The following is a 9,873-nucleotide window of genomic DNA, read 5'->3' on the forward strand; positions in this document are numbered from 1 at the left end:
CATATTGAAATTTTCCTTCATATAAGCTTTTAGATGGCCTACATTTTAAGGAAGAGCAGTGAAAAATCTTGTCTCTTATCTTGTAAAATATTTTATTATCATGAGAAAACAGGATACATTTCAGAATAGATGATAACTACTCTCAGGAATTGCTTCTTTTCTCTATATACTATCACAGTATTGTGTGGCACATAAACATACTGATTATGTCACTTGTCATTTATGTTTACCTGTGTTTTAAGGAAACATAAGATGGCAATTGTTTACCACTATGAAAGTAATACCTTGAAATGCTTTTGAGTTTGAATTTGTTTGCTGTTGGGTTGTTATTATTTTTATCATTTTATTATTTTCATTATTCTTCAACAAGTGAGGTGTCAGGAAAACATATTTGGGCTTAATGACAGGGAATATGTTCTTTATTCAAGAGCATATTTAAATTAGTGGCAATTAAAGTGAGTGATGTATGCTATAGGTCCAACTCTGAATAACTCCTAACCTTGGTCTTATAATCCCCTAGCACACCTCCAACTAGCTCAAGGGATATGAAGATATGTTAAAAAAAAACTCTCAGAGATTACTTATGTTAGACTTATTTAACTTAAATGCCATTTAGCTTATTTATGGTAGCTGACTTCAGGAGGGTTATGAATTTTAGGAAACAATGATAGGGTTTAATACAATGATAAAGGTACATTATTATAAATCCAAGGAAAATAACAGTATCATCCTTTTTGAACCATCCCTTCCATTTCCAGATGCAATATAGAGAAATATTTAATACAGTATCATTCAATATAATTAAGCCCCATGAAAGCTAAGAAGCTATGCATTTTCTTAATAAGGCTGTGTTTGGGGGATACATTTACATTATAATAATAAAACCAAGATTGTGAGTCAAAAGAAATTAGAGAAAGCAAATTATAAAATATCCCTCTCTTTTCTTCTAAAGGAAGAAAATGAAATATCACTACAAAATTATTAGTCATTTTGCAGAAAATAAATTTGGTCTCCATAATAAAAAATAAATTTATTGTTTAGTGAGCTAAATTTAAACCACAAGAATATATTCTCTCAGTAATGTGACTGGAATTTATCCAGTTATTTGACTGATTTTTTTAATTCAAACATGTGTTTAAAGGTATTCAAGTATGCTTTTATATTTTTTGAAAGCTCAAATGCCCTTTATCCCTTAAAATTTCTGAGTAAACAATATATTCTGTATTTTTCATAATTAAACATTTATCCATATTTACCTAGCAGTTTAGTTCTTTGTTATCTGAACTGCACACTAGTGAGATGACATAGATTTAAACTGCAGCCAGAATATACAACAACAATAATAACAATAACTAAGTAGGATTAATGCAAAATTTCTGGTATTTCAGTAAGTACAATGCAATAAATTCTAAATATGCTTCTTGTTTTTTATGTGATTTTTTTCTTAAAGACCATAATGTTAAAAGTCATGCAATCAAAGCAATACCTTTAGATCATTAGAGATTATCTGGGTCAGGGGTTGGCAATTTTTTGTGTTTTTCTGTAAGGGCCAGATAAGTAAATAGTTTTGGCTTTGCAGGTCAACCTGTCTCCATCACTGCTACTCAGCTCTGTCATTGAACACAGAAGCAACCATTGACATTATGTACATGAATAGGCAGAGATATGTTCTAATAAAGCTTCATTTGCAAGAACAGGAAGTGGACTATATTTGGTTTGTAGGGCATATTTTTCAAACTTCTGAAAGTCCACATCTTCAGTTATTTCACTGATCATGTATTACATGCCATGTCTTGTGCTCATCACTAGAGATACAGAAATGTACCTCACCTGATGATTGAAATCAAAGAACTCAAACTAGTAGGAGAAGATGCACATATAAGTAAATAAATATAATATATTGTTTTGGGTAACATGACAGTGCAGGAGAGAGAATTCTTAATTCAGATTTCACATAGTAAAATTTCACATAGTGAAAATTTCTTCAGGTACACAAGAGGAAAAATGGCATTTTGGGAAGGGAAAATTGTGAATAAGTTACGGAGGCTTGAAAGAGTTTGGCAAATTTGAATACCAAATAATGATTTAGTATAGCTGAGGTATATAGTATGGAAAGTAGCACAAAGTAAAAAACGAATTTGGAAAGAAATGAGTTTTCCAGGCTCCTTAAGAGAAGCCTGCTGAGGACATTGGATTTCTTGCTGGGGCAGTGGAGACAGCCAAAGTGTTTTAGTCTAGGATAAAGAGTGATCTTATTTGCGTTTTCTAAAGATATCCCTGGCAGGGACACCTGGATGGCTCAGTGGTTGAGCAATTGCCTTTAGCTCAGGGCGTGATCCCGGGGTCCTGGAATCAAGTCTTGCATCAGGCTCCCTGGAGGGATTCTGCTTCTCCCTCTGTCTATGTCCCTGCCTCTCTCTCTATGTCCCTTCTCTGGGTCTCTCATGAATAAATAAATAAAATGTTAAAAAAAAGAAAAAAAGATACTCCTGGCAGCACTCAGAATGGTACAACAGAAAAAAATGTGAGACTCAAGGCAAGGAAATCAAGCCATGGAATATATACACAGTGTATATATAGCCTTAATTAAAATGGTTTGAACCAAGATGAGAACTGTGTGCATAGCATTTTATTGAATGTATTTTCCTACAAGGTCTTAGATCTTCCAGAGAAGGAAGTGTTAACCTACAAAATGATTGAAATCTTTCAAGGATAACTTAAAGGAAATTCCTTACCATCAGATATTATAAAATGCTAATGAAAATATACCTAGGATGGGAAACATGGTTAGTATATTATGGTATTTCTAGCACTTGGTTAAGAATCATAAAATGTGATTTCTAATCTCAGCTTTACACTTAAAGTCAGATGTGTTTAGACATAATCACTAATCTTTCTAAGCCTCAGCTTCCTTTTTGGACAAAATTAACTGTTCTATGTTCTTTTCAAGTTTTTTTCTTTCTTGGGGAGGGGGGCATGTGGGAAGAATACTTTCCTTCCAGGATTATAAGGAAAAACACTTTAATGATTGTGAAATCATTTTCAAACTATAGTTTATCATTCAATAGTAAGTTATTATTGTAATAAGAAGAAAGCATCGAAGAGAATTAATTACTCTTGATTCTCTCATCTACAACAGATAGGGCAGAGATCAGAGACTATTAATGTGTTGGCAGAAATCTACACCTACTACAATTTTAGACAGCTCAGAAAACCAGATCCATGGAAAAGAAAGCCCAGAGGAGCCCATGAAATTAATGATCCTTGTAAAATGGCCCACCCTATGCTTTCAGGCTTCTAACATTTTGTGTATGTGTGAGTGCATGCATGCACTCCCACACATCACACAGATGCACAGTGCACTTAGAATCTCATCCTTCATGCTCAGTCTTATTATTAATGCTGTTTGCAATCTCCATGGATGTGCATGCAACTTAAATGTTTGATATGTAGCCAGAGTGTCAACATTTTTCTTCTTCTTTTTTTTTTTTTTTTTTTGCTTAGCAATCTTTATTTGATCCAGCTTCCTTGGATTCACACAGACACATACAACTACAACATACAAAATTTCATACATACACAAAATATGAATGAAACTCACACAGAACTCAATACACACAACACACAAATACATGTGACACACAAACATACCCAACATATATACTCAGTGATCACACCACACATGCATGAGTTAATATATGTTAACACATAGACAAAAACATGATAGTCACAAACAATAAACACTACACAGAAAATACATATACCACACACAAAAACCACAGACACAACATGTGCACAACACATCAATGATGAGTTTCCTAAATAAGTTGTTCATTTGTCATTTTCATAACATTTGGTTTATTTACATATCACCTAAACATTTATTTACCTCATATTTTACAATACTTATTCTGATTGCTCTTCAGAATATTTATATGTATGTTTCCCTTTTCTCCTTTTTACTTCATTATGCTTGAAAAGCTTTTCATTATCTTATTTTTACATATTTAGCTCATCAAAAGTGTGTAACAGAAGTGTCGGTGTAGATCTAATAAATTTTATCCACTGTGTATGAAAATGTTGATTGTTCTAACTTCAGTGGGTTGATCTACTCACAGAGAAGTTTCTTTATAATTTATGGAGAAAAATTTTAAAAGACAAGAATTATCTTAAAATTAGAAGGCCCATCATAGATTAGCCAGCCCAGTCCTCTATATTATGCCAGTGCTATTTCTGCCCTAAACAGCTAGTGCTAAGAATAGCAAGTTTATCAATAACATTGGTAACACTTTTGGAAATCAGCTATGATAGCCTATTAGTATATAGAAGGCAAATTGTCAAGTTGATATAGGTATTCTGTACATAATAAGTCTCAATTTGCTCAAGGAAAGATTCTATGAGTGAATATATAAATTATTAAAATATAATTTGTGGCAATCACAGAAAAATTGGAAAAATATACTAAGGTATAAATTTAGAAAGTGTAATCTCACTATTTAGAACATCATTGTTCTAAAAGTAAGTTTATTGGCTCAAAAGACATGCACATTTTTACTGCTTTGGGAACATATACCACAATTGTTTCCCAGGATATGCCAACATGTACTCCTCTTAGCATTGAGCATGCACATTTTTACTGCTTTGGGAACATATACCACAATTGTTTCCCAGGATATGCCAACATGTACTCCTCTTAGCATTGAGCATAGCCTAGGCCATCCTATTTAGGATTGCATATTGCTATTAAAAATCACCTTTACCATATATTGCCTTTTTTTCATATATTGCCTTTTTAAAATTAGGTTTTCTACTTAAATATTACCTAGGTTTAGTTTTTGATCATGTTTATTTCCATTGACCTTCAAGTTTGAGAAGAAATACGTATTATAATTTAGTACAATCCTTAAAAGGAATTGACATTTTGAGGAAGGAAAAGTCTCAATGTTGTAATTTCCCTCTGTGGAGAAATATTTCCTATAGCATTGATATCCAAAGCTGTGTTGTTAAAAGGGGGAAAAAAAGGTTGTCTCTTAATAGCTAACTTCTCATCCCAAGTAACCAAACCAATATAAAGTTCTGACAAGATATTTGAAAAGACAAAGTTATTCTCATTTCAGTGAAGAAACATTTATTTTAATTTTTTTTTAGAGCTTGATTTATAGACTGTCTTTTGGAAGTTTTTGGTGAAAAGTGACATCTGATTACATTAAGGTTGCTACAAATATTTTTGAGGAAGGCAAAATGAGTGTCTCTTATGATCCATCTGTCCATACTACTTTCTATGAAACATGAAGGACTGCCTTTGAATTTGATGTATATTAATTATTTTTTTCTACAGGTTAGATTCATTTAAAAGATACATCCTTTTATAAAACATGCATTTTATTTCAATTGCATCAAAATAACATCCTTCCTTAAAAGGATCTGTGGATAAAAAGTTCCAGATTCATAATTAATTTTTAAGTCCATATAAATCCATTAAAAACTAATTCTAGGCAAATGACACCAAGATAAGTAATGTTTACATGAAACAGTTTTCTAGGAAAAATATCCAAATTACCAAGCATTTGAGATATTTTTTAAAGTTTAGCATTAAACACAGAATCCATTATTGAAGAATGAATACCTTTTGGAAATCCTAGTTCATCTTAGTGATACTTTGATAAATTTGTGGTCAAACAAGTTATATCAGAATGTTAAGAGAGTAAAGCATTAGGAGGATTGGAGAAATTACTTCTGAATTCCTTTTCAGTTTCATCATCCTGTGATTAATATACTTAAATAACTTATTGATAAAGATCCCCTAGATCACAAGAAAGGTACTTCCCTTATTTTGAGAAATCACTTAAAATATAAAAAGCATTTTTTTTCTAGAAGACTCTAGCAGGATGTCCAGTACTACATACTTTGAAGGGTCCTTCTACAATTAGGCCCTGTGTCAAAATCGAAGTCATAATATATTCTTAGGGTTTTGGAGGAACTAAACAAAAAACACTAAGGATCAATAACCTTCAAAATACAGAAAGAGGAAAAATAATCTGCTGAAAGGCCAAAGGGAGCATAGATTAACACAAATGCTGATCTGCTACTCTGGTGTTAAACTAGGATCAATGGAGGGGGCTAAAGAAATCTCAGATTGCCCATAGCCTTGGATCCTGAAGAAAGAAAAAGAAAATCCTTCTTGGAAGAAAACATCTTCAAGTTAAGCCTTCAGGAGTTCATTCTCTAAAATCAACCAAATGTAGATTCACAATCAAAGGTTATCAAGCACACAAGATAAAAGCAGTTAGCAGAAACAACATGCCAGATATAGGCTGCTCATTTTCTCAAATATTGGAATGGTCAAATACAGAATAAAATGTAAGTATGCATATCTACACAAATAAAAATGGAATCACAAAAATGAATGAGTAACACAACTCCATAAGGATGATCAGGAAAATGAAAAGAAATAGAACTTTTATAATTAGAAACTTTTAACATTTGAAATTTAAAAACCTAATCATAAGGTTAAACAGCAGATTATACATGAATAAAGGGAAAATTTGTGGATTGGAAGATTGATCTGGAAAAAAATATACCACAGTGCAGGAAGACAAGGAAATGACAATACGAAAGAAAGTTTAAGAGATCTGAAAGATTATATGTGAAGTCCTAATAAATATGTACTTGGAGTCCCAGAGTAAGAAAATACAGACAATTGGATGAGAGGTAATACATAAAGAGCCAAAGGATGATTCATATTTATGAAACTTGAAGCTTAATTATGAGTTATAAGATTTCAGAGTATTTTAAAGTTTTCTTTGAACTGATGACCCTCATTACCAGTTTGTCATTAATGTTTTTATTGTGATGGCATCTTATGAGTTTTAGTTAAATATTACACTCTCATGTCATGATGCCAAATGAGGTAGCCATGACAGGCACATAGTTTCTGGAAACTATGACTACACTAGGTTGGATAAATGGCTAGTAATAACTTACCTGCACATAGAAATGATTTGCAAACTATATAAATATATCTCATTAAACCCAAATTAACTGACAACTTGCCGTACGCCAGATCCCAAAATATCTGCAGCTTCTCCAGTGCTACCCAATGCTAAGAAAATGTAAAGGAAGGAAAATTGAAATGGAGATAGACAATAACTTCAGCCAATTGTGATTAAATATCTTATTTTGAAAATTCACAACATAGGAACATTTGAACATCATGCTGATGATGCCCCTTACAGAGATTTGGAAATCATCCATGCAAATGAAGGACTTGAGCTTCATTGACTTGAGCTTCATTGACTACATTTTTAAATCCACTTCTTTGCAAAAAAAAAATCTAGTTAAAAGAAGTACAATAAATATCAAATCTAATATATAAAAGAAATTCACAGAAACTTTGGAAAGAAGAAAGAGTCTTAAATGGCTAGAGGGAAAAAACCCCCAATTGCCTAGCAAAAATAACAGGAACAGTAGACTCAACACCAATGACAAAATCTTGAAAACAGTAGAATAATATGTTAAAAGGATGAGAGGAAATATCTGTGAAATTAAAATTATGTACACAATGAAACTTTTTTAATACTGAGAAAAGAATAGGTTTTTTTCAGAGTAACTAACATAGTTTACCACCTGTAACAAATTTTATCTAAAGAAACTTAAAAAAAAATGTACCTCGGGAAGAATAATAATGACATCAGAAAAAAGTTTTAGATGCAATAAATAAAGGCATCACAAAGAAACTGATAAAGACATATGTAAGTATTTTCAATATTTCTGATTAGAAATAGAGCTAAAATAATAGACAAAAACCGTGAATTTGGGAGGGTACTAAAAGTTCAAAGGTACTTAGATTTTCAAGAGATATATCAAGATATTTATTTACTTTAGAATTCATAGAAAAAATATATATAGCCACTGTCCAGAAGAATAATATAATCCTAAACATACTAGCAACTAATAACATAGTTTTAAAATGTAGAAATAAAAATATTTATAGGAACACAGGAAGAAAAATTCAGCATTTTTGGAAAAGTTTAACAACTGCTTCTCAGTTATTCATAGGTCAAGCAGACAAAAGCAAATAAAATTGTGGAAGAGTTGGGCACAAGTACCAAGCTTCATTTAATAGTCATATACAGAATACTATGCTTAGCAGGATTATGAGTTTTCTTTTTCCTCAAACATACACAGAACTTTTACCAAATTTGACTCTGTACCAGCCATGGTATAAGTCTTAATATTTCCAAAGAATAGGAATTATACAGATTATGTTATATGGTCACATTGTAATTAAGTTGCAAGTTTATAAGAAAAAGTTAAAATAAAAAAAAATTTAAATCACAAAACCCCTATAAATAAGAAGTGAGACAAAAAGCAAAGATATTGAAACATTTAAAATACTTTTTTTTTTCAAAAAAGATTTATTTATTTATTTTAGAGGGAAAGAGAGAGCATTAGCAGGGTAGGAGCAGAAGGAGAGAGAGAAAATCTCAAGCTGACTTCCTGATGAGGGCAGAGCCTGACAGAGGGCTTGATTCCATGACCCTGAGATCATGATCTAGGCCAAAATGAAGTGCCCACTGAACCACCTGGTGGTCCTTAAAATTCTTCTAACTGAATGATAATAAATCGTTACTTAAAACTTTCAGGGGCACCTGGGTGGCTCAGTAGTTGAGCATCTGCCTTTGACTCAGTTCGTGATCCTGGGGTCCTAGGATCAAGTCCCACATTGGGTTCCCCACAGAACACTTGCTTCCCCTTCTGCCTATACCTCTGCCTCTCTGTGTGTGTGTGTGTCTTTCATGAATAAAAAAATAAAATCTTTAAAAGAATAAAATATAATAAAGCTTTCAGGATGAAGTTTAAGATACTCAGAAACAGTGTGAAATGCTTACATTAGTAGAGAAGGATGGCTACAAATTGATAAGATTAGAATCCAATTAAGACATAAAAAAAAAGAGTAACAACACAATTTTAGATGACTATAGCTGTCAACATCTTTGTGTTTCCCCTCCCAAAATCATACAAAAGGAACAAAAAGGACCTCTATTCTTTCACACAAAAAATTCTTTCCAAACATCTTTTTTCAAAGTAAGAAGCATATGAATTCATACAATAAAACCATGTAAAAGCTATTGAGGTTGTGCAGACACTACATAGGGGAGGTAAAGAGAACATATTCAGTGGTGAAGTCCTCAAAGAACCAACAAAAAATATACTGGCAGAAAGTAAGGAGTCTCTTTGAAGAGCAAAATCTTTCCACTGCCTTTTTTCTCCCAAAAATGAGGATAGGTAAATGCCCTGAGGGCTCAGAGGAAGACTTACTCGGTGATTTGTATCAAAAACATATAGCAAATAAGGCTATACAAATTGTCATGTTAAGTAGCCATATTTGGGGGAAGCAATGTCTGTGGAATAAAGGGTAGTGAAGTGTGTAAGGCAACCTAAGTCTCTTGCCCCTCCTAATGGGGAAATGTTACTCATTCTATGACAAGTAAGAAAAGTGTCAAGAAAAAGATATTGTAAGGCAAAAATTAATATCTAAATAAAATGGAAAAAAAGCAGTACCTTCATCTATTTAGAATAATGACAAGGAAAAATCTTACCAAGAAGGCTATAAAAATTGTGATTGAATTATGTTCTTTTAATTTACCTCTTTGAAAATGAAATGTACAGATTCAAGCAAGAAGTAGGTGTAACAGAAGATAAAACACAAACTGGCAGAAGTCAGGAAAAAAAGAAAAAGGAATAGATAGGTGCGTAAATTTATTGATGGAAAATAGATTCTTCCAGTTGTTTCTCTTAGTAAAATAAGATATTTTAGCAGAGAAAGTAGAGTGTGAAATACCTCATCTTGAACATGAGGAGAGTGAAATG

This window comes from Vulpes vulpes, chromosome 1, assembly GCF_048418805.1.
Source record: "Vulpes vulpes isolate BD-2025 chromosome 1, VulVul3, whole genome shotgun sequence".
Taxonomy (NCBI): domain Eukaryota; kingdom Metazoa; phylum Chordata; class Mammalia; order Carnivora; family Canidae; genus Vulpes; species Vulpes vulpes.